Below are 27,591 nucleotides of genomic sequence, written 5' to 3'. Positions count from 1 at the left end.
AATGTCCGTTTTAAGGTGCGTATTCATTATCGGCACGAACGAACGAACGAACGAACGAATGTTCGCTAGTGGTATGGACGGGGACCGCACGATAGGACCGCACGATAGGACCGCACGATAGGACCGCACGAGAAGACCGGAGGCATTTGTTGGCGAACGCCTTTGATGTACCGACTCGAAACGGATGGTCGAGCGAACGAACGAACGAACGGCCGCATGCGTTCGGTCCCCGTCTAAATATACCACACTTTCATTCGTTCGTTCGTTCGTTGGTTCGTTCGTTCGGATAATGAATACGCACCTTTAAGTGTCGCATGCATAGGTCATAACTGGTATTATATATTAGTCGAACGTTTTCTTCTTTAGAAAAAGTGGTATTCTAGATTTGAATATGATTGAGTTTCCTTCAAAAGTGTTTCATGCTAACTTAATTCTTCTGATGATTTCTTGTAGTAAAGATCCCGAGCTGTGTATTAGTTGTCTGAAATGTATATATTATTCTACTATTTCCAGTGTTGTGTTATTTATATATATATATATATATATATATATATATATATACTTTTCATACTTGGTACTATATTTTACATTTATTAGACAAAAATAATCGGGCTGTGTTTTTGTTACCCGGTATGGTTTAATAGAACCGAATCACGGAATCAAAGCTATAAATAATATTAAAAAAACTTTTACAATTTATTTTACGAAAAAAAACTTTTTATTATTGCCGGTCTAGAAGGAAAAAGTTTGCGCGTATATTGTTCCTCTTCGCACGGGAATAAGTTTTCTAATTTTAACTTAATGAAAACGGATTAGGCGAGAAATAATTTATGTAATTCGATAACAAAAGCCCGCAAAAGTAGAACAGAATGTTGCACGTACGTTCATATTGTTTCGAGCTATCAAAAGTTTTGACAAGTTTCCAACAGGGTATAGAAATTACGGAATATCGATAACTGGATATTGGAAATTGTCAGTAAAGTTTTTGACAAGTTTTCTATATTTAAAATAGTTCTTTATACAATTCCTCAAAAAGACAATTATATTTTGTAACATAATGTTAATTTAGTCATTTTAATCGCCCGATTTATGTCTGACAAGGGATGTATCAAAAATGTCTATACCTATGTGGCGGATTCATCTCTCCAAAAAAATAATATGTTCAGACGACATTTCACTAAACAGAGATATAAACCACATAAAAAATACATTAATAAAAAACGACTATCCGCCATATTTTATTGACAACACATTAAACGAAATACAAACCCAAAATCATAGACACAATGATAACAATACACAATCTATTATATAACCTACAATTCCATACATACGAGGCGTTTCGGAAAAAATAAGAAGGATAGGAAAACAATATGTATAACATACGAACATCTTTCAAAACACAAAATACACTTACATCCATTTTATCACATACTAAACCAATGAATACAGCACAACAAACAAAAAATGTAATATATCAAATACCATGTGAATGCGATAAATTTTACATTGGTGAAACATCTAGACCCTTAAATGTTCGAATTAAAGAACATAAAGATTATTTAAGAAAGGGAGATTCTCACAAATCTAAGATTTGTCAGCATTCATGGGACACAGGGCATAGAATAAATTTTAATAACGCCAAAACTATAATGAAAGAAAAATAAAAGAGGCTTTTTTAATACAATCTAATAAAAATAAATGTATTGCTCATGGATCTGTAGATGTTAGTAATGTATGGCAATCGCTTCTTTGATTTTAAAGAACATAACATAAATAAACATAACATAAAACGTAAAAAATTAAAAATAATCATACAGAAAGTTTGGGACTTTTTGGTTTTACCTTATTAAGTAATTGTTATCAGGTATTAATTGTTAATTTTGAAGTTTAACTTGATATATAATGTCATTTTAACAGAACGTGAACGGTTTTTGTAGACGTATCTGTTTTAAAAAAATAAAGTGTTCTCGAATAGTTGAATATTATAAATAGTTGTAAATATTTTAAATAGTTTTTTCTCTATTTTTTGTATTTTTTTTTGCTTCCGACGACGGAAAGAGATAAACTTTCCGAAACGTTAAGCATTTTTTTGTTCGTTAGGCATATTTCTATCTTTCAACCTAACTTCTGACAAGTAGTTTCCGTTTGGGATTAACGCAGAAGTGTTTACATAAAATAACTATTTTATTTTGTAAATTTTCTTGCAGTGACGAAATCCCCATTAGGATTTTTTTGAGAAGTGATGTATTTCTGAAAAACTGGTAAAATATAGAGTAATATTTTTTTTTAAATCGCAAATAAGCTATTATTATAATTGAGTTATTATTATAAGTTTGTAAAAATCTGAATATTTTTGGGTTAAGGAATGTTTGCCAGGCTTTTTTTATTGTCATAAAATATGACAATATTCTAACAAGTTCCAGCATGTGATAGCTGTTGATTCAACCTTTTAAATGAACTTTGAATCATCAAAAAATATTAAATTTTAGCCGAGTAATTGAACAATTTGTCCTATCAATCAATGATAGGCTTATGAAATCTATCTCCGGACCTTTAACACTTCAAAATAAAATTTAAGGATCTTCGAGGCGTGCATATTTTGGCAGATATTTGCGAAAAACTGAATTTTCGTCCATTTGGGGACATTTTTGCAGGGTATTAAAGTTTTTCCCCTAAAACTATTTCCCCAAAAGGTACACAATCCATTTGAACTAAATTCGTTCTAATCAAAATCACAGATTGTGTTGTGTTTTCAAGTTATTAGTAAGAGTACAGGGTGGGTCAAATTCGACGCTTTTAAATGGAAACACTCTTTCCTATAGGAGATAGACAAAAACTAATATCGGTGTCTGGAGCTCAATTTTTGTCAAAAACATGATGGTGAAAACCACATATCGATATCTGTTACCGTTTCGGAGTTACGGGGTGTTTTTCAATAATATGCATTTTCAACAAATCGCTGTAACTTTTTTGCTATGGAAAATTTTGTATTTTTATGAAAACATTTCCAAAGTACCTTTTTACGTAGAATTTAATGGTTTAAGTATATATTTTGTAAAATTAATAATTTAAGAATTATCAACAGAAAATTTGATTTTTTATATGGGACACCCTGTATATTTTTAATTTATTGAAAATAATTTAAAATTACCTTTCCAAAAATATACCACACTTGATATTTTGCTCGATTCCTCTTTGAGATAGAGAGTATATAAAAATTCGGCCCGCTTTAAATAAGTAGGCTTTGAACGGCACCGGTTGTAATGCAAAAAAATTCTAGCTGTGAGCATCAATTAAAACGAAAATAATATTTGCTATGAGAGATGCAGAATTTTATAACAATTTAAAATATATTTAACCAACATCAACACATTTAAACTATATCTAATAACAATAAAAATAAAAAGCAAACCAAGACATGAGATTTTGCTACAGGTGTTCGACATATCGACCGTCTTCTGTTATGGGCACACGGGGCAGTTTTAGTACATTTCTCGCGGAATTCATTAACTCAGTAGGGGTGAAAGATACCCTCTCATAACTGCTAAGTATTTCTAATTCTTGTCTAGATTATACGAAAGAATAAGGAACCTTTATTCTTCCGCAAATAGGATTAGATCCATGGGTACTAGTCAGGCGTCCTCGACGGCCAACGGCTGGGATCTTGGGTAGCTATTCAATTATTCTTGAAATTAGCTGCAAAAATTTGCTGATAACTTCAGCGTTCAGAGGCGGTGCGTCGTATTGCTGGAAAAATATGTTTTTGAGTTCCACTAAGGGCATCAATAAGGGATCCAAAGCCTAATAGTTAAAAGTGGCGAACTTTTAAAATTATGTATTTAGAAGGAGATTATAACAAAATATCAAGTGTGCTATATTTTTGGAATGGTAATAAATAAAAAGAAAGGTAAAATAAAAGGTAAAATAATTTAAAATTTTAAATTATTTTCAGTTAATTAAAAATATAGAGGGTGTCCCAAATAAAAAATCAATTTTTCTGTTGATAACTCTTAAATTATTAATTTTAAAAAAATTATACTTAAACCATTAAATTCTACCTAAAAAGGTGCTTTGGAAATGTTTTCATAGAAATACAAAATTTTCCATAGCAAAAAAGTTACAGCGATTTGTTAAAAATTCACATTTTTTAAAAACACCCCGTAACTCCGAAACGGTAACAGATATTGATGTGCGGTTTTCACCATCATGTTTTTAATGAAAATTGAGCTCCAGACAAGGGCCATGTAAGTGAAATATTCAAAATGGTTCCAGCAAAAGTTTCCCAGTTATGACGGGTGATGGCGCTGATCGTCAAGATTTTTGGACAGGGATTTTGCTTACCGACAATACGACGTGAGCTACGACCGAACCAGGACCAATCAGAATGATCAGCTGTGATGATCAGTCTTTCTTGGACATTTGCCGCGGAAGTGTGTGTTAATTTCTGTTGTGATAAGTGTGGTTGTGTTTGCAGTTTGATTTTTCGGTTTTGATATTATGTTAAAATTAATTTTGAAGTATTGTATCACCTGTTTTTATGTAATAGTACTTTTTTTAGTTCTATGATCTGATATGTTATGATTTGTTAATGTTTGTTTAACAATGTTATACCAAAGAGGTTATACTTAATATATCAATTTGCATAGCTTAACTTTTTTATCAATAAACTTTGTAGATTTTCAGATTATTTAATTCCTTTGTTTCCGTTTGTAATTTTATTTTTAAGACATATTATGTGATTGTTTCAGATAATATGTTTTAAAAATAAAATTGCAGATAGCGAATAAAAATAATTAAAATAAAAAAGTGTATTTTACAATTCCCCCCGGCCCCGCACCCCTTTGGCTAACCTGTAAATGTCAGCTTTGTCGAGAGATGGCGTTACGAAAATGGAACCGATTTATTACAAGGAACTTGGGCTTCTTTTTCGTTAGTATATTCTGTGCTCAGACACCGATATTAGTTTTCGTCTATCTCCTATAGAAAAGGGTGTTTCCATTTAAAACCGTCGAATTTGACCCACCCTGTATTACTGTAATATTAAAGTTATAAATTAAATATCGTATGGTAGGTATAATAGACTATCCAAATCTAAGCAAACATAATTAAAAAACAAAAGGAAATTTTGCGTACAATTTGCATTTATTAAGCGAATTTGTGGAAAAGTATATTTTTAGTGACAAAAAGCTTTATATTGACGTATATGAAAAATGGCAGATTAAAAAGCTGGCGAAGTATTGGCGTAGATAAAGGAAGAAATATTTATTATGATTGGCATATATGAAATGTGAAATATACGCCTCGCTGATATTTGTGCGAGTGGAATATAACTTGTGCGCTTTTTCTGAATGCGATATGATTTATGGCTTTATAACTCTATACATGCACAAAATTTTACTATAGACTTTTTTAAAACAAAATCTTCTTTCTCATAATCCATTCACATATTGAATTTTTAATTTCTTTATTGATACTGGCATGTGATAATTCGTACAAAATTATAAGTTCCATTAACAGTTCAATAACACACTAACAAGATACTTTCCTAAAAGCGCTGTTAGTTTGAACAAATCCGCATATTTTTGGAGAATTAGTAGCAGTTGAAACGTTAAAATTGGTTTTAGTTAAACAGGAGCATAGGCATAGCAAGGCCTTTATCCAAGGACCTAGCTCTAAAACCCCAGAGGAACATTTTAGAAAAAATCATTTTATTTCGTCCGTTAGGCAATTTTGTTTATTGGTAGACCACTGCTTACAATTAGTCTCCGTTGGATTAACGCAACAGTGTTTACAAAAAGTAACTATTTTATTTTGTAGATTTTCTTGCAGTGGCGAAATGCCCATATAGAACTTTTTTGGAGGGATGAATCCGCCACATAGGTATAGACATTTTTGATTTCTAGAAAACTTACAGTTAGGTTTTAAAACTAATGATGGGCAAAACTGTTATTTTTAGATAACAGTTGAAACTGTTATAGTTATTTATAAAAAAACAGCTTAAAATAACAGCTTAAAAATAACAAGTTTCTTTATTTTACTGCTAAATATCTGAAAGAGTATGAGGCGGTCACCACCAGGCGTATTAACGCAGTTGCAAGTTGCAACAATGACGTGCTTGGTGGTAGTATTTCCAGGGTGTCAAAACATTTCTAAATATCGATTGTTATCTAAAATACCTCTCTAAAAACGGTGGTTGTTTACAAATAAGCGCTGTTTACAAATTGCGATACAAAAAAGCCAAAATTCCGCCACTCGTCTATACCTATGCATTCCGATCTACCTACGCCCTACCCCTCGATCCGCGTAGATGCTGATTTGCGTAGCAGTGTACAGGGTGCATCTCACTCGATGGGCGAGAAGCTCTTAGTTATGATTTTACCATTTGCGGTCAAAAAATAGCAATAAAGGAAAATGTGTAGTATATTCTTCATAAGTAAACCAACTACACACTAGAGTTCGAATTAATTTTACACTTAAACTAGCGTGTACTCGCGATTTCGTTCGCATCGGATTAATAATTTGTAATGGTGATGATAAAGCAAAGCAAGAATTTCTATTAACATACAAACTGGATAAAATTTTCTCACATTTGCCAAAAATAAGCTTTAAACGTCGAGCAGTTTAAGCAGAATCGTGGTTGATCAATTACTCAACTTTTTGGAACACCCTGTATGATTTTTTAAAAAATTTCAAAATATATGTAAAAACAAAATAAATTATGCGTGTCCAGGCGTTTTCCCGAAAGACTAACCGTTTTTTAAATAACAAATATTGTAATATTTGAGGGGCGTTTTCACCCTGTTGGAATTTGAGATTCGAGAAACCCCTCCTTATCGAACCTCAACCCCACAGTCAATCCGTTTGCCAAAAATCAGCTTTAAACGTCAAGCAGTTTAAGCAGAATCGTGATTACTTAATGGTCATATTTTATGAAACACCCTGTATATATTTTTAAAAAATCTTAAAATATGTAAAACAACATAATAAAATATACGTGTTTTAAGAGTTTTTCCGAAAAACTCACCGGTTTTTAAATAAAAAATATTCTAATATTTGAGAGTAGTTTCACCCCATAGAATTCGAGTTTCGAAAATCCTTCTTATTGAACCTCTACACACTAAAGTTAATCCGTTTTCCAAAAATCAGCTTTTTACGTCAAGGGCTTTAAGCAGGATCGTGATTAATCAATGACCAGATTTTTCAAAACACCCTGTATACATTTTTAAAAAATCTTAAAATATTATTCTGAAAATTTTTCAGAATAAATAAATACCTAAATATTGAAACTTAATAAGTAAGTACTGAAACATACAGCGCCATAATATCTCGACCTCCGCCCGTTATGCTCGTAAAGGTTGAAACAGAATGTATCTAAAACAACTGATGCGTTATTCTCCAACCTGTTTCGAACCTCCATCGACAATCGACCGATGCAGCAGCGTTCCTTTGCCACTCCGATTATCTCGACCGCCGCCCTGTTATGCTCGTAACAGGTTGAAGAACAACATATCTAAAATGACTGCTTCTCCAACCCATTGCGAGCCTCCATCGACAATCGACCGATGCAGCAGCGTTCCTTTCCCACTCCTGTTATCTTGACCGCCAGGCGTTATGCCCGCAACTGTTTCAAAAAACCTGCTTCTTTTATATCCTATTATTTTTAAGCTGTTGCGAACCCAATACGACCAACGACGGTATCGACCGAAGCAGCTACGTTCGCCGTAGCGCTTTCCTCACTCCGTTGTCCGTTGTCTCGCCGCCTGTATCGATGGTTGACGAAATAACATGTTTTCCATCCATACTAGTTGTTTTTGGAATTGCTTCGAGCAGCATAGAATTTCGTTGCGGTGCAGAGCGCCGACTTCGTTTTTCGTTTCACGAGCGGCCGATCTCTACGTGTCGTTATTTTATATCTGTTATTTTTTATAAGTAGTAACGGTTGCGTTATGTTATTTATAAATAATTGTTATAAAATAACAGATAGTGAAATAACAACCCATCACTATTTAAAACAGTTGACCCTATGATACTAAAACGTCTCGAAAATTATTAGGTCAGTCAAATATCTTTCTAGTGGAAATCTTTAATTTTATTTTTGTCATTGATTGATTGAAAATTGAAAAAAAATTGATTGAAACCAGCAACCGTTCTCCAGATATTTGGATTCTTAATAATCAATACATGTTATTGTTTATTAAGAATCCAAATATCTGGAGAACGGTTGCTGGCAGCGATTTTTACCAAGAGACAATTTTTTAAGTAGAAAAAAGCACAAATGTATATTTTTTCACACCGTAGTGTAATACCGGGACGGACAAAAAGTTATTACTCTTCAAAATAGTTAATTTCTCATGTCAAAAATCTTCCAGACACCAATTTTCAACCAAATATTGCCGTCATTTCAGAAATTATTTGGAAAAAATCGAAATAAAAATGAAACTTATACACCCTCTATCTCCGAAACTAAGCATTTTAGGACATAAGTTTATACGAACTTTTTTATTTATTTTTATCTGCAGAATATTCTGCCGAAGTTTCCGGAATACAATTCGGACCACCCTGTATACATGCTCAATAAGCGTATAATTTAAATTACCTATCAATAGCAAATAGTTAACAAACTAAGTTTACTAAAGTGTACAGAGTTGCATATAATTCTAATGTTTGTATATATTTGAAAATGTCGACCAGTCACGTAATCCTACCCTTCATACTCCAACGCACTTCAAAAGGACCCTCACTCTCCTATTAGTTAGTTAGTTATTCTGCGTCGATACTTTAAATAACTGATAAGTTATGCAGTCCATCGCTCGGCCAGTGCAAACATACATTGGCCACACAATTTAATACGTCATCCGCATTCTCTGCACGATCCTCTTTTGAAAGTAGGACTATTCAGCGCTTCTTCGTCGTCGTCACTTTTAAAGATGCGAATCATTGCCGGGGACAAAATAGTTGTTAAAACTTCCGCAGGCAAGGAAAAAGTGACCGATGGCCTCTATATGGATTGACCCAGCCCGTCCATGCAACAAAAGTTGTCCTTCCACCGTTTCAAGTCCCGGATCCTTCTAATAAAACGTGTGGGGAATTTTTATTTAATCCTGTCGAATAAAATGTTGCAAATTTCGGAACTGGATTTTGGAATAGCTTCAGGTGATCCGCCTATTTAAAAATAAACATATTTCTCTAAATTCAAAACAATCAGTTTTAAGACACTCTGTATACTAGATCATTACTGATTTTTAAAATATTTATTTGTATACTTAAGCTTCATTCAGAACCTCGCAATTAGTGGAATAAATTGGTGGTTTCAAGTGATTGCCACAATCTGTTGCTAGGATATTCTATTAATTTTAATTGTGTTTTTTTTTAGACAATGTGTGTGACTGATTGTAAACTAAAGCTTCATTTAGAACCTGGCAATTAGTGGAATAAATTAGTGGTTTCAATTACACTTTATACTTTTTAATTTACGAACATTCACAATGTCTAAAAAACAATTAGAATTAATAGTCTAAGAGCTAGCAATGTTTTCTAGAAAGTATTTTAAGACGTTTGGCTCTTTGATATATCTTTTACTAAGTCCTCTGGAACAGCATGCGGCCCGTCGGGCTGCCGATACCCGTTGCGTTCACTACTGCTCATCGGAAGAAGATCTTATATTTTTTATTACTTTAGTCCTATAAATTCTAGTATTGAATATAAACCGAACATGTCTCCATAGCGCAGTGCGTAGAGTTTCCGACCACGAACCGATGATTCAGAGTTCGATTCCGGGTCAGGTCAAAGACTTTTTTATTTTATTTTCGTTTATATTCTGAGAGTAAAGTATTAAATAATTCTGGTAATTAAACAAAAACAAATATTTAATACTTTACTATCAGAATATAAACGAAAATAAAATAAAAAAGTCTTTGCCCCGACCCGGCTTCGAACTCTGGATCATCGGTTCGTGGTCGGAAACTCTACGCACAGCGCTATGGAGACATGTTCGATTTATATTCAAAACTAGAATTTAAAGGACTAATAAAAATATAGGATTTTCTTTCAAGGCGCAGTAGGAAACGCAACGTTTACCGGCAGCCAGACGGGCCGCATTCTGTTCTAGAGGGCATAGTAAAAGATATATCAAAGAGCCAGACGTCTTAAAATACTTGTTTTTCCGACGTTGCTAGCTCTCGTACTATAATAGGATATCCTAGCAACAGCTTGCCTTAGTCAGTTGTATCCATAGATATTTAGCTTATAAAACAATCAATTTTTGATTTCTAACCACAATTTCTCTTGACGGAAGGTAATTAAAGGTCAAAATGACATTTCTCGCAAATTTTGAAGTATACTCTGTTTTATTTCTCAGGTAAGATTTCGACAGACGATGACAGAAAAAAAGCAGATGACGTTCCATACCAATCTATTTATTTTACTAAAAAAAGTGTCTAACAATTTTTAAGTTAACTATTGATGGGTTTAAATATAAATCCGTCATGCGTCGTCTCTTGTTGTTTTTAACCAGTTTTATTGGTTTATTTCAAAAATGACAGATCGTATTTCAATTTTATTGGTTTGACGGAACGATGAACGACAAACGGACGCCGATGCGTATGAACTCGCCTTTAAATTTTTGACGCTTGTCAAAGTCTTGCCAAATTAGAGGTTATAATTTTGTGTCAACTTTTGTCAGTTTTGTCAAATACCCTGCGTTTTGGAAGATGATGCATTTTGATTCGTGTTATTACGTGTATTTTGTGTCTTTTCAAGTGGAGGAAAAATCGAGTGAAAATTAACTGTAGACCCAGAGCACAGTTGATGGTTAATACTCGCTGCCCAGGCAAAAAGTCTTATACACCAATAAAGTTATCATCATTAAAGTTCGTATACCATCTCGTCGTAGATAAGTGCATCTCGAATATGGTAGAAGGACCATACTAAACACATACTAAAAACTGGAGTAGCTGTAAAATATCGACATCACACGATACGTAAATAATGGATTTTAATACTGCACAAGAAAAATAATGCCAAAGGTACTGGTTTAAAAAATTAAGATTAAAGTTAATTAATCAACCTTTAAGGTACCTATAAAATTTGGTAAGTGTTATTAATTATAAAATAGTTTGTTTTATTTATGTTGTTTTATTTATTCCTGCGGAATATTACAAATTTGAATTTGTACATAAGTTATATTAATAAATATAATCATAAATGCGGGAGTTTCATAAAGCTTGAAAGTAAGAAATAGTTCTTTTTTATATTTTTTTGGTATGTGGTGTCTTGTTCTTGTTTGTTTTGTATTAACACATACCGTTTTTTATTAAATTATATAACTCGATTACATTTTTTCAGTTTAATACAGTTTTTTTCACAATATTTTGAAGTAATCACTTGTCAGTCAAATTTTAAATAAAATAATTTCCTGCTATGCGTTCCAGTTGTACCAACTTATTTCTTTGTAAAATAAAATAAACTACTTTGAAATTAAAATGACAGACACATATATCACTGTCAAGGATCTTCTCGTTGGATAGACTATATAATTAGTGGAAACGTTAAAAGTTTGATAACTTTTTCTACTAATTGAAAATGTCTACCACTAATTTTGATGTTCTGAATGCTTACATTGAAATTAAAGGAATAAACTTCTACGCTAATTGAAACCACTAATTTATTCAACTAATGGGGAGGTTCTGAATGAAGTGTAAAGAGAAGAAAATGAATTATAGGTTATGCAGCTCATTTGAGATTTTGCTCAAAACAGTAAACCTCTGACACAACTAAAAAAATAGGCAAATGTAAGGTAAGCCTGTAAAAATGCTAAATTACATTTTGAACATCTCTGTAATTAGACACCTACATTAAGGTGGGCCAAAAAACTAACCTATACAGAGTGAGTCTTAAATAAGTGCAAATATTTTCAGGGCTGGTAGATCTCGATAAAAGAAACATATTTTCTCTTTACTATTTTTCAGATAAGCCCAAAATAACCGAGTTATTTAAGTTTGACAATTTAAAAAAAAATGTTTTTTTTTTGAAAAAAAATTGAGAGTCACCGGATTTTCTCTGTATTTGCATCCCTTTTATTGCCGTAACCGTAGATTAAAGCCGTAACTATGGTAATATCAGAGATTAAGAAATTATGCCGTGGAAAAATTTGCGGTGAACAGGCAGTTCTAAAAAGTTTTCGAAAAATATACAGGGAAATTTAAATATAATAGAATAAAATGCACGATTTTCAAGATCTTTTTTTAGAGAAAAAAAACCTCATAGACATGTTCCTGGGGTCGAAATATGCCACCCCAGAAAATATTTGCACATATTTAAGACTCATCCTGTATAATTTATGGGTTAAAATGAACCTAATAACCGAGAAAAATACCCCCGGAAGGCAGGATTTTTTTAGCTCAATTTTAAAAGGTGTCGGTGACATTCAAAGTTTTTCATTTAAATAACACAAAAAAAATATTTTTCCATTAAAAGTACCATAACTTTGAAAATGTTTACGATAATTTTTTTTATATCGCGGATTCTTGTAGAGCATAAAATTTCCTAAAAAATCTATCTGAGAGTAAGTTATTTCAATTCAATAATTCGTATATTTGAAAGCTTTGAAAAGTGAAAAAAATCAAAATATGCAGTTTTAGTTTAATTTGTAAAATTTTCATATAGAGCAAAAAAACTAGATTACTCTCAGATAGATTTTTTAGTAAATTTTATGCTCTACAGGAATCCGCGATGTAATTTTTTTTTATCGTAAACCGTTTCAAAATTATGGTACTTTTAACGGAAAAAGATTTTTTACGTGTTATTTAAATGGGAAACTTTGAATGGTCACCGGCACCTTTTAAAATTGAGGTAAAAATCTTGCGTTCCGCGGATATCTTTTTTAGGTTATTAGGTTCATTTTAACCCATAAATTCACCCTACTGTATATGAGATAATGTTTTTTGTCAATTTTTACTAAAGCAAAATTATTTTAATTTCAATGGATCCAAAATGAAAAATCCTATATATAAACGTCTCTATTTTTCTTGTAAAAGACTTAGGAGAAAATCGAGGGGGCGTCGCGACATCAGCCGTGTCACCCCACCCGTGGGACCGATAAAATTAGCCCTGAATCTACCACTCCGGTGAGGTTTCCGGGTTATGAGGCCGCCAGACACACCAGTAAACTGGCAAACGACAGGGATGTTTTCGTCTGCCCTCCACGTCCTTCTACTTTTTCGTTTCTCTTTGGGCGCATCAGTATTCCACGGGAGTAGCATATTTCACGTCTTTTGCAAGGTATCTCATACGACAAACGGCGCTAAACGCTCGTACGAGCTGCTCCGGGACGATTCTGTATCTGACCGGTGGACAGTGGGCCAACATTAGGGTGTTGAAAAGTACAAAGTACATTTAAAAACAAAAATTTTGGCGCCTAGTAGAGCCCTTAATATTAATATTAAGGGGTGCCTCAATTGATTTGTTATTTTTCGATTTAAATAACACGGATTTTTTTTTAATCTTGAATTTTAATAATTTCGGTATGGTTTGTTTCAGCAACATCCTCGCGAGAAGATTTATAGGAAATTTCACGCTCTACAAAAAATGTCGGAAGGGCGAAGTTCCTCAGATCAACCGTCCCAAAGATATCAGCGAGGGGTGTCTCACTATTGGAATTACATGTACATTTTCTTGGCAGTCGCTGGCAGTTATTGGCAGTCTTATGGCAGTCTTATGGCAGTCGCCTATAATAATTACATGGCAGTCATAGGCAGTCTTCTTCATAGTCATTGGCAGTCGCTTAGCAGTGGAAGGATATTTTGGCAGTACGTGTACATTTTTTACCCGAGTGAGACACCCCTCGGATATCAGCAATCAAAAATAACACCAATCGAAAATTTCAAACATATAAATAATATTTTTATATTTATATATTTGTGCATTTTATGATGTGCATTTTTTCAGGTAGGTACGTGATGAGTAAATTAACAAAAAAAAAATAATTATAGTCATAGGTTAACAGAATTGAAGCGATTTTACAGGAAAAATCATATAAATATCGAGTATGATATTTTTTTTGTAGTTTTATTGGAAGATATTTGAAATTTTCGATTGGTGTTATTTTTGATCGCTGATATCTTTGTGACGGTTGATGTGAGGAACTTTGGACGTTTTTTGTAGAACCGGAAATTTCATATAAATCTTCTCGCACAAATTTCATATAAACCATTCCGAAATTATTAAAATTCAAAAATAAAATAAAATTCCGTGTTTTTTAAATGGAAAAGCAACAAATACATTGAGGCAAACCTTAATATTAATATTAAGGGTTCTACTAGGCGCCAAATTTTTTGTTATTAAATGTACTTTCAACTTTTCAACACTATAAGATTTTTTTTTTATTTTGAAACACCCTTATGAACATGATATAAAACTTGACTAAATAAGTATCCTACACTCAGATACAAGAAAAACGAAACGGAGAAATTTTTGGTCAAATTTAAAGTGTTATATTTTTGTTATTTTTAGCCCTATTTTCATGATTTTTTTTGCAAGCTGTATATAATTATATCAATTTTAATTGGTAAACTCACCTTTTTATAAACTTTAGTATTTGGCATATTATACAGGATTAATCGAGGGGTTGTTTTTTACCCTAGTTTTAAATCACCCTGTGCAATAATTTTCATGCGTAAATTTTCCTAAAATATAATTTTACGGTCATAATCATGTCTCCTGAGCATTTTGTTTTTTGGATCGTGTCAATACGTGTTTAGTTAGTTTTCAAGAGCGAAATGAGCTTGCCACCAACAATTTACAAATTTTTCAATAATCACTTCTTTTTTGAAGTTATTTTTCCCCTTATGTCTCAAGCGCTGTACGGTGGGGCCGCCATTCCTTCTGCAGCCAGCTCATAAAATACTCATTTTCTCTAATTCGGCCAGCGAAAGCATATCGAAGACGGTGTGGAACTGAAAACGACCAGTGTTGCCATATTAATACAATTTGTAATACGTTTGACGCAAATATCTTTGGATGAAAAATCCGCGTTTATGTTTTGAAATTTTATTCGTGTTAAACGTAGAATAAACAACAAAAATAAAAATTCTTCATCATTCAAAGTCATAAATGTGTAGTTTCTTTTTTGCAACGTCCGGATTTCAACTTGTCCGGAATAATTGTCCATAAGCCTTTATGGAAGACCTACTTTAAATATATTAAGAGAATAACGTGAATTTTGTCCAATATTTTGTATTTTTCTCACTGTTTACTATCTTTAGTGGCCTAGTTTCTGTTTACATCGTATATACCAAAAGCAGTTGTAATATTGCCAAGATACGGATCTCCCCAATGTTGTACGTGAGATGCGAATTAAAAACATTTTTTTCAATTTTATAAAGCATAACTACGACACAACTGGACATTTATACTAACAGGGTTTTTAAAAGCGGACAAGGCTGCACCTGAGGTCGCCATCGGCGTAACCCAATTTATTGAGTTACGCCTATTTTAATTGATTCACAAGCAAATAAAGTGGAAATGTGTGTAAGGAAAATAAGTTTTAGGTGGCAATAAATCAGGCAGTAGTTATGTAAAGCCACTGCAATCAACATTTTACCAACAAAATATTTTTTTTTTTTTTTATTAAAGTCTTTAATTTTGAAGTTACAAAAATTAAATATACAAAAAATGTAACAGGTTAAAAAAATAATCAAACCGATTTAAAAGAATTCGTCAAGTGCGAGTCGGACTCGCGTATGAAGGGTTCCGTACCATTTATTATCTATACAACATTAGATACTATATTATTATAAACTTTTATTCCGATTTAGCTGAAATTTTGAATATTAGTAATTTTAAATTATTATAAATTTTGAATGAAGTAATTAAAAAAAACGAAGGGACACATTACTAAAAATTGTATTAATAAATAATAAATATGTAAAAAGTAAAAATAAATATGTAAAAATAAAAAAAAAACGATTAAAAAAAAGTCGTTTTAACTAGGATTCGAACCTGCCTTACTACAGCTCCAACGTCATAGCAGCGTAAAGTCCTAATGCTTTAAACCACGCGGCCACCGAGGACTTCAAAGACTCTATGTAAAATTCTTACTTAAAAGATAATGTTTAGTGAAAGTACTTTTTTATTTATACCTAAACATTTATGTAAGACCCACTTAATTTAGTGATCTTATTTTTTTTTGGTAATTTTTTTTAACTGCAAACGTAGGCGCTACTTAAATATAACTAATAGAATTGTCTTAACGAATAACCAGGCTGACTGTCTTTGTTGAGGCATTTAGATCTTGACCTGTAATTAAAGTAAAAGTATCTGAGCAACCAGAATACAAACCATAATTTGCTAAAGTAAATATTTTTATAGAATATATTAAACATTGTGTCTATTATCATCAACAAACACAGGTAATATTGAGTGTGCAATGATACTAAGGGCAGAGTCTCGCGAAGTATCTACTCCAACTATTACCATCAAATATTTCGATCGTGCAATGGGTACTAAAGGCAGAGACAGGCGAAGTACCCCGTCGCAAATATTTGTAAAACAATACTGAAGGGCAGACACATGCGACAGTATATAAACAATAACGATAATGTTGAGTGTGCAATGATACTAAGGGCAGAGTCACGCGAAGTATATCTACTCCAAGTATTATCACTAAATATTTCGAACGTGCAATGGATACTAAGGGCAGAGACACGCGAAGTATCCCGTCGCAAATATTTCCAAACTAACACTGAAGGGCAGAGACACGCGACAGTATATAACGAACATCGATAATGTTGAGTATGCAATGATACTAAGGGCAGAGTCACGCAAAGTATCTACTCCAACTATTATCACCAAATATTTCGAACGTGCTGTAGCGTTTTTTAAACAACTACCACTGCGAACGGCAGCTTTTCATCGGAGAGCAGTCGTGGATAAGGTATTTCACTGGAAAGAAAACTAATTAAGAACAATAAACAAAAAAATAGATATTGGGCGCCAGGCATGTACAGAGAAAGAAAACACAGTTGTATAATACTTAAAACTAATGACTATATTTATTCATGATGAATTCTGATGGTAAATAGCATCACCAAATATTTCGAACGTGCTGTAGCGTTTTTTAAACAACTACCACTGCGAACGGCAGCTTTTCATCGGAGAGCAGTCGTGGATAAGGTATTTCACTGGAAAGAAAACTAATTAAGAACAATAAACAAAAAAATAGATATTGGGCGCCAGGCATGTACAGAGAAAAGAAAACACAGTTGTATAATACTTAAAACTAATGACTATATTTATTCATGATGAATTCTGATGGTAAATAGCATTGTACAATTTTAATAATTATTATAGTGGTTATTTGTTGAGTAAAACTATGTATGTAAATAATATTAAATATGTTCTATGAAAAGACTACGAAAAAATACAATGCGTGTAACGGTATAGAAAATATAAGAAAAGTAGCATTACTTTATTTAAATTGTTAAATTTTATGCGGTGTTAAATATGATGTGTTGCAACCTGTAGATTCTAGAATCTATGTCTCGTTATTCATCTGTTAATATAGCGCAATAATAATATCTATAGAAAGTAATACTATTACAAGGCGTAATATAATGAAACCTAAAATCTAAATCACATTGTAACTACTGCATTGACATAAATGTTCTTAATAATCTAACCACTAAATATAGTCTGTACGATATTATTTAAAATGTACGTTACTGTTTAAGACTGAAAATATTTTAGATGTTAAATGTAAAACTAGAACTTAAATATACACTTAGCTGTTCTTTTATGTAACCTTGCTTCAAACAGTAGCAGCGTGAGGTGGTCTAGCATCTCTGTACTGTCTGTCGGCGATCCTGTTGGTCAAAACAACAAAAGGGGCCAGATTGAGGACACCATGAATCCTTAAAGCCGTAGCTACTGACTAGGCTTAGAAATGGGAGTGAAGCGGCATGGGACTCAAGCTACATCCACGCTGTGGCACTTAGATATAAGAAAAAATCGTTCTTAGTGGGGACACTCGTCCACAGGACATCTGTACATAAGATAATGTCTGTACATAAGGCACTACCCGTACCTTGGACACAGTCCGTACCTTGGACACAGTCCGTACCTTGGACGCAGTCCGTACCTTGGATACAGTCCGTATCTTGGACCCTCAAAATACTTCCGAGGGCTCAATAAATAATAAACAACATGTCCTTTCTTCCATGTGACATTCTGGAGGACAAAAGAAAAGGGACGCCAATGTGCCAGCAAAACACAAATACAAGTTGGGACATCCGTAACTCTACCCTGTTGCTTTGAAATATCAGCTGATTCAGATTATACAGCAAGATTTAAATAATCACCATTTCTAAAAGCTGGGATACAACAGAGCGTCAAAACAAAGTCAGGTTAAGCACGGAGAGTTGACAGAAGCGATGTTGACAGCGCGCGCCTCCACAGAATTGTAACAGGGTTGTGTCGAACGATAACAGGGTTGGCGACTAGGGAACGTAAAAATTACGCGTCAAATAAACTATCCGGCCTGAACGAGAGGGAATCCGGTGATGATAGGCCAAACATCATATATTATATATAAAAAAGACATGTAACGAACTAAAAACGTTACAGTGCAATGGATACTAGGGGCAGAGACACGCGAAGTATCCCGTCGCAAATATTTGCAAAATAAAAGAAACAAATACATATTAAGAGTAAGGAATAATCAATAATAAAAATCAGTTCAATAATATCCAAATTAAAATAGCCAATCAATAAATAAATCATCAATAACTCTCTCAATTAAATGATATTAAATAAATAATATCCATATTAAAATAGCCAATCAATAAATAAACAGTCAATAACTTTCTCAATTAAATGATATTAAATAAATAATTTTCAAATACAAAGATAATCATAAAATCATTATAATTGCATTAAGGTTACTCTGTGAGAAAACTCACCAATTTATTCTGGCTAGCACAAAACACCGACGCTACGCACTTTCCGACTGTTCACTTAAATAATGACGAAATAATATTATTTTTTACCGAGAGCAGGCAAAATGCGTTCTTAGAAAAATGATAAAGAAATCGATAATGCCCGCTTGGACCATAGCCGTCCGCTTAGTAAAGTGCTTATTTTGTTTTATTGAGAAGATATAATTATACAGGGCGGTACATATGGGTATATATAAAAAATGTATGTCTTACATTTATTTAATTCTCTTTTTAGTATTTGTTCTTATAGCGGCAACATAGATACATTATCTGTAAAAAAATCACCTGTATATAACGGTTCATAAGATAGAGCTTTGTGATAGACGGATAGACGGACGGACGGACAGCGAAGTCTTAGTAATAGGGTTCCAGTTTTTACCCTTTGGGTACGAAACCCTAAAAAGAACTAAATTTAGGTAAGAAACAAAGCTGTGAACGTATGTGTCAAATAAAATAGTAGACAAGGCCAACAAAAAATTTATTGAGTGCCTTACAACCACATATACAATGTCCGCTTTTATAAACATTTTCACTAAAGTGACGAATGCACGATTTTAATTTAGTATTAATATTCAAAATATACTTTGGGGGTCCTTCTTAATTAGTTTTTAATTTTTTATTAAAACCAGCCCATATTTTTTGAAACACCCTGTATTTAATAGTATGACGTATTACGTCTCATGATTTTCAGGCAACGGTACTTCATCTAAGATTACTAAGGAGATAAAAGGAGAACACCGATCCCTTTCAGCATAATAGCGGTCGCATTGTTTTTTTTATAGTTCCCAAAGAATCTGAGAATAAATCGCATAAAAATAAACTCTCATATATTATTGAGTGGGAATCGAAAAATCTGACCGTTGAAAGCGAACAAAAACATCCAGAATAAATGGTCCGTAAAAGGATCAGCAGATAACAAAATCTAACGAAATAGAATTCTGCCTTGGGCGCTAGCAGTGGACACTGAAAGAAAGGGCCATTGAAAAGAACAGCAAATTAAACCTAATCGCCTATTTCTATGACATGAATCATTCAAACTGGACACATATATGCAATAGGTACATCTTTATTTTAATTGTCTCAGGATTTTTTGAAGTGATGATCATTACGCGCGATGGGTGTAAAAATTCAAGGCCGTAACACAGCACAGCCTTGACACAGGAGTTCGCGAGAAAGGCCATTTTCAATTAGCAGATAAAGTTAACGAACTTTTGACTTTTCCACTAATTATACTTCAAAATTTGCGAAGAATGTCATTTTATTAAGGCCTTTGATTATCCGCCAAGAGAAATTGGTTAGGAATCTTAGGCTTTCTTTATGGATACAAGTGACTAACGCAAGCTGTTGCTAGGATATTCTATTAATTTCAATTGTGTTTTTTAGACATTGTGAATGATCGTAAACTAAAAATTGGTCAAGTGCGAATCGGACTCGCGCCTGAGGGGTTCCGTACCATTCATTATCTATACAACATTAGACACTATATTATTATAAACTTTCTTTCCGATTTAGCTGAAATTTTGAATGCGCGTACAAGTAATTAAAAAAAATGCAGAAACACATTACTAAAAATTGTATAAATCAATAATAAATATGTAAAAAGTAAAAATAAATATGTAAAAATATGTAAAAATTAAAAAAAAAAACGATTAAAAAAAAGTCGCCTTGACTAGGATTCGAACCTGCCTTACTACGGCTCCAACGTCATAGCAGCGTATAGTCCTAACGCTTTAACCACGCGGCCACCGAGAACTTGAAAGATTCTATGTAAAATTCTTACTTAAAAAATGTTTGGTGAAAGTACTTTTTTATTTATAAACATTTATTTAATACTGTTTTTAGTATTTGTCCTTATAGCGGCAACATAGATACAATATCTGTAAAAATTTCAACTGTCTAGCTATAACGGTTCATAAGATAGACCTTTGTGACAGACGGACGGACGGACAGCGAAATCTTAGTAATAGAGTTCCCGTTTTTACCCTTTGGGTACGGAACCCTAAAAAGTATAAAGTGTAATTGACATCATTAATTTATTCCACTAATTGCGAGGTTCTGAATGAAGCTTAATTCTCAACTACTCTATATTACATAAAATATTATATGTATACAAAACTTTAACGCTTGCATTGTAGTTCTCTTACTTAGTTTTCTTACTACATTTAAAGTTTCGTTCTTTAGTTCTTATATTTTTCGCTATTTTATTTTCGGGATCTCAGTGGACTTCCATCTCAAAAGAAAGTTTCAAGTATACTTAAGAGCGGAGGGAAATTCGTTATTCTCTTGGTTAGAGTTCCGCGCCAAATTCCATTTTATTTAACAAGTTACACAAATTAGCAGTTTAGCAAAATTAACACAATTGATGCAGAGGAGAGCCAAACCAACCGTAATTTCATTGGAACCAGTAACTTTATTTGTAATTACATCTAAAATCCCAGAATCGTTGTGTTAAATTTATTTTATTTATTTTTCTTCATAGCAATGTGCATTTTAACTAAAACAAGGTTTTAATCAAAGTTTATAATTAGGTAGTTTTAACGTTAATAAGGGTAGCAAAAATGTCTAATTCCTAAGGGCTCTAAGCTCTCTGACAAGCATTAAGCATTATTACTAAAATAAATTACATTTTATATAAAATGGTATTAAAACTGTGAGTTTTAATCATCTGCTGTATTGTGGGGAATTAGTGTTTTATTTTTCTGATTTTTAAAATGCTTAAATAAATTTATTGTTAAATTATAATTATTCCTCAGAAAAAAAAACACTGTGTGTACTATATTCGCATATTTAAAGTGAAACACCTATTAAATTGAAGGATTTGAAGGACATATTAAGAAGAGAAAAAAATTTGAACCTAACCAACAATTCGTACTTATAGTTGTTTACAGTAATTTTGTTAAATTATACGAATATTCTCGTTCATTATTAGTTTGAAATAAATATGACGATGTCCTCCAATGAAATTGCGAGTTGCTTAACTCTAATAATTCTAATTCTGAGCTAGCAAATGAACTAGATACTTTACCTAGACCGTTATTTGGAAGCTACAAACCTATCGATGAAAATATGCATTAAAATTTACTTTCTAGCACACAACCAGAGTATATTGGCACACAAGTACAGCATCAAGTTTATTATAATGATTTTCTTAACTTTATATCAAACGTTTTTTGTGTTTGCGCGATCCTTACCACTTTTTTTCCAGCTAGCTCGTGCGTCAAGGCCTTGAACTTTACTCCCATTGCGCGTAAAGAAGCTTTTTATAATCGAAAGAAGAATTTCTTAAATCCTACGCAGATAAAGTAAACAATACCTTCTTTAAAAATTAAACCATTTCAATCTTCATCTGAAGTTTTGATTAAAACTGTGCAATTCTCCGGGTAAACTATTGGAACAGTTGGTAACTCAAATAGGCCGCTGTTTGAACAAGTGCTTACATAAATGAATAATTTTAAAAGGCTAACAAACTGCCCGTGTTTGACTAACGAAATGGTGCCGAGTAGGGAATATTCGGCCATTTTCCAGAGTCAGCTTAAACAGCGATAGGAAATATGGAAACAATTTATAGCCTGTGGAGAATATTAAATGGTAAGGTAAATAAATGTATCAGTGTTCGTCACATTAAGAAAAATTCATAATATGTATGGTGATTCATTATCCTTTAAGCCATGCTAATTAAACCTTTAGTAACGTAATCGAGGGCGCGATTTTTAAATGCATTGTTGCCAACCATGGACATATTCGGCACCGGGCTGACTAAGTGGAATTTAAATTTCCTGCTGGAGCGGTAGCTCTGCTGTAAAAACTGCCAAGTTGCCATATTTATTTATTTATTTCCTGACATTGTCATTCGTTTTGACATTTTAAATTTGTAGTACGAGTTTTTGGTTTAAATGAATTGTGTTGTGATACTTTAAGCTTAAAAAATTTTACTAACACACCTTGCAGTCGAACATTGTTCTTTTTAGAACATCTTTTAGTGCATAGTGAAAATAGTTTAATAGCCGTTGCAAAAAAACTCATCGCCATCTTATTAGAATATTTTGAACGGGAAAGCGGTAATAATGGCCCTTATTTGGTATGATCTATATGGGGGTAGCTGGGGGTAGCTGGTTCGACCTAGCTGGGGGTTGTTTGCTATGGTCGCTATACCAGGTTCTCTCTCTCAATCAAAACAACCATTGAATAAAATATACATTTATTTAATATAAAGTTCACAGTAAAATACAATTAGGGGAATGCCAAGACTTAATGGTTTAGTTAACTAAGTACTTACAGGAACATCTTCAGTCTGCGCTGTCTTCTGCTAACGGACTGATAACGCGAATTACTGACTGTATAATACGACTCACATCGATGGACTAACTCCTCCACTCTCTTCAGCATACATTTTTATATTTTCTATCCCTCGTGGTCATCGCCGGTTACGTCGTTCAATCTGTTTTCGTCTAATTACATTCACCCGGCTATGACCATGAGGAAATCGAACTTTGGTAGCCTGCGTTTGACTATCGACCCGAGATTGTTGTATTTTAATTGTTTAATTATCAATGTTATTTAAAAACATATCTGGGTCGATGTCATGCAGGTAACGGATCTCTTGGGCCTATATCAAATTGGTTTACTCGAATTATATTTTATTTACTAGGATTATATTATTTGTGTTTTTTCCCCAATTTGATCTAAACCCAAGTTGACATCTATTTAAGTCTTGACAATATTTCTAGACTTTTGATATTACAGAATGAAAATATAAATCAATTATACGGCGAAAATGACAGACTAATTACTACGTTCAAATGATCGGTGGCCTTAAAATACGCTTCAAACCAAAACAACTATCATAAATCTTTCTAAATCTAATCCGGAAATACCGTTCTAATGTAGGTTAATCAATAAATGCTCCAGTTTTCCAGCTGTTAGCTGTGATAGTTACATTAAACAAAAAAATCAGTTATATTTTTTAGTAGACAGGCAGTTGAAATATAAAGTATTGCTAATTTAGTATGACACGAAAATAAGTGATCTTATAAGTAAAAAAATACAGGATGTTTAAAAAAAAAACAACGCTTTATTGTACAAAAAGCCAAAACAGCTTCATAGACAAAGCATTCACAAAACAAAAAAGCACAAAAACAAATATACAAATAATAAAAAAAATGTCATACAATACAAATCAATTCAAAAAAAATTACGTCATAAAATCACAAATAAAACATATATGGACATTGCAGAACACAAACGTATCTGGAAAATTTTACAAAAGGAAAACTGTAAATGGATAAAATCATGTTATATATCATAAAATCAAGAGTTATAAAATATTAAATATTAAATACTAGACCTTTAACCCTTTAAATTTTAAAATTCAAAATTGTTCATGATTAAACAGCAACAAAAAAGTCGTTTACCCCGCATATAGGGCTCTCTCCAGTAAGTATGATTTCAGAGCTTTGGGAAATGCGGGAAAGAATGAAAGTGACTTGATATTCGAAGGCAAATGATTTTACATTTTCTTGGCATTGTACAGTATTGAGCCCTTAACTAGTTCTGAGCTCGGGGTTGGCAGATAAATATCGTGCTCCGCATTCCTAAGTGGATACTTGTGAGAAGGTCTTTCCGGAATAGAGAATATGTGCTTGCGGATTAAGCAAACGGATGCAAAAATGAATAAGGAGGGAAGAGTCAGTATTTTGAAATTTTTAAAGAAATTCTGGCAGTGAGTTCTACTGTTTAGTCCCAATAAGTATCGAACTGCTCTCTTTTGAAGTTTGAAATTACGATCAAATTTTGTCACGCAGGAAGTACCCCAGAATGGAAGGGCATAACGAAGATGCGACTCAAAAGGGGCATAATAGACCATTCTAGAGGTTGATGAGTTAAGTTCCTTAGAAACTGATCTTAGCGCAAAACATGCAGAGCTTAGTTTCTTTGATAAGGCTTCGATGTGCAAGTCCCATTTTAACGAGTTGTCTACAACAAGTCCTAAGAATCTCACAGAGTCCACGACGTCAATAGTGGTGTTATTAAGTACAAAAGGTTGTATAGTACTTTTATATGACAAAACTTTAGTTTTTGAAAGGTTGAGGCATAGGAGATTAGAATCGCACCAAGATTTAATGGTGCGTAAGTTACTGGATATAGTATTATATAGTGCCGTAACATCTGAGCCGCTCCAAGTGAAACTAGTATCGTCCGCAAATAGGCAGATTTTACCACTAATGTCTAGATTTGCAATGTCGTTGATAAACACCAGAAATAAAATAGGGCCAAGTACTGAACCCTGAGGGACACCACATTCTATAGGCTTACAAGAAGACACAGACGTATCAATCCTCACAAGCTGCCTTCTGTTGCCAAGATACGACTTAAGCCATTCGAGCGGTACTCCCCTGAATCCATAGTATTGCAATTTGTTAATTAAGATATGATGATTTTCACAGTCGAAAGCCTTAGAGAAATCACAGAAAATTGTAGCTGTAGAGTGATGGTTAAAAACATGCGCCATCTCTCGTGGGGATATTCCTCTCGTAAAAATAAGATTTATTTATCATATTAACATAGGTCTGATTTTGCTTTGCTTCGTAGCTATAGGGGGTTAAAATCTTAATCTATTTTCGATTTATTATAGTTGTCTTCCAAGTCCTTTTATTAAATTTTAATGCTAAAAATGTTCGTATAAACATAGGTGCGGAAATGCATAGTTTTAAAGTTAGAAGGATGTTAAAAATATTAAAAATAGGTTTCTGTAATTATCTTACATACCATTATTTTTTGGGAAATTTGCTGTAGGTAGCAGTGTTATAAATTTTAATAAAATTTAGAAATAAATTACATTAATAGATATTTTTTATACAAGACGATAAAATGGTATTTTATCGCCGACCGAAAAGATTAATTGCATGCAAGATGAAATCGCGATTTTTTCCATAGCGAGTTACGTTTTAAAAAATATTCAGAAATTATTATTTCAAGGAATTTATTACGAGTAGAAAAAATATTGTGCTGGGTTGGCGTTGGTTGTTTCTCTGTAATTTGACAAATAAATAAAGCTGTCTCTTTAGTTGTCAGTTCCATTTAAATCCCGAATAACTTATGAAAAGGAATAAAACATTCTCAAAAATGGAAGCAATTAAAAAACATGCGAGAAGAAATAAAGTTTTTTACCTATCATCGCTGTTAAAGTATCATTTAATCTACCCTTGAGGTTAAAGTACTATTTTTGATAGATATAAGGCAATTTTAACAGTTGGTATGGAAAAAAATATATATAAAATAAATCTTATTTTTACGTGAGAAATTCCACGAGAGGTGGCACATGTTTTTTGAAACATCCTGTATATCTAAATAATACGCATTAAGTACATCAAGTATACATTAATATATTAATTGAATATGCAAATAACAAATAAAGAGAAAATATGTTTTTTTCATCTGATATCACTCAATTAGAAAAACAAAACTAGCATTGAGATCTGAAAAGCGATAATAACCGCTTGAGGAACCGAAAAAGAAAATACCTTTTAGCTTTTACGTATTATTTTTATTATTTCAGAATGTATGGATTATTTTGCCTAACAACGTATTATTTAGAAAACTGTATTTTTTTGTTTTGTTAAAATTCAACGACCTAACACCAAACAAGCACATTTATCTATCGTATATCGATTTTGATTGAAAATTGACGAGTTTCCTATTCTCTTTTTTTCCTTCTTTTTTATAAAAGCTACTGACTGGTGCATTATGGGATAAAAATCGGACGTCGAGAAATACCGACATCATTATCCGAAAGGTGTTGTTGGATCCGGAAGGTTCGCTGAAACAGGCTTTGAAATATTCCATTTCCGCTTTGATTTTGTGATTTTCAGTGATTTTCAGACATCAATAGCTTTTTGAAACTCTTGTTACGTTTCAGGCCGGCATCCTGTAATCGATAATTTTCTGATTGTTTTACAACTTTACGCACGTGTGAGTTTTTTACATATAAATACGATTTTCTTTTTGATGTATTTCGTATTTATTGGTTTAAGATTAATTTAATGTGAAGTATTTCTTTTAGTTTCCTTTTAATGACTCACTAAATTTAAAAACATTTTTTGAATGATAAAATTGTTAATAATTCTTAATACAACGTTATTATATTATACTACCTTGAATAATATGTGATTATTAGATTTATACAGGGCGAGTCTTAAATAACTGCAAATATTTTCAGGGTTGATAGTTCTTCCAAAACAGCCAAGGTATTTTAATTTGAAAATTAAAAAAAAAATGATTTTTTGCTTAAATTTTGAGGTTTTCTTCCTTTTAAATTTAATCTACTACTTATGTTGCCATATTATCAAGAAATTATGTTTTTTAACAAGAAAACAAAAAATGTCCAAAAAATTTCTTCCAAATTTTCCAATTTTTACGCAAACAAAAACATCATTTTCGTGTTTCTTGGAAATATACTACCTCGAAATATACTACCTCTGAAAATATTTGCACTTACTTAAGACTCACCCTGTATATATTGATAAATATGTTTGTTTTGTCATCAACAGAATCAAATCCCTCAAATGGCAATAGGCAAGACAACTGGCAAGAAGGACAGACC

The sequence above is a fragment of the Sitophilus oryzae genome, unplaced genomic scaffold, assembly GCF_002938485.1.
Source record: "Sitophilus oryzae breed Bouriz unplaced genomic scaffold, Soryzae_2.0 scaffold_690_pilon_pilon, whole genome shotgun sequence".
In the NCBI taxonomy this organism is placed as follows: Eukaryota; Metazoa; Arthropoda; class Insecta; order Coleoptera; family Curculionidae; genus Sitophilus; species Sitophilus oryzae.
This window is presented reverse-complemented; position numbering follows the sequence as displayed.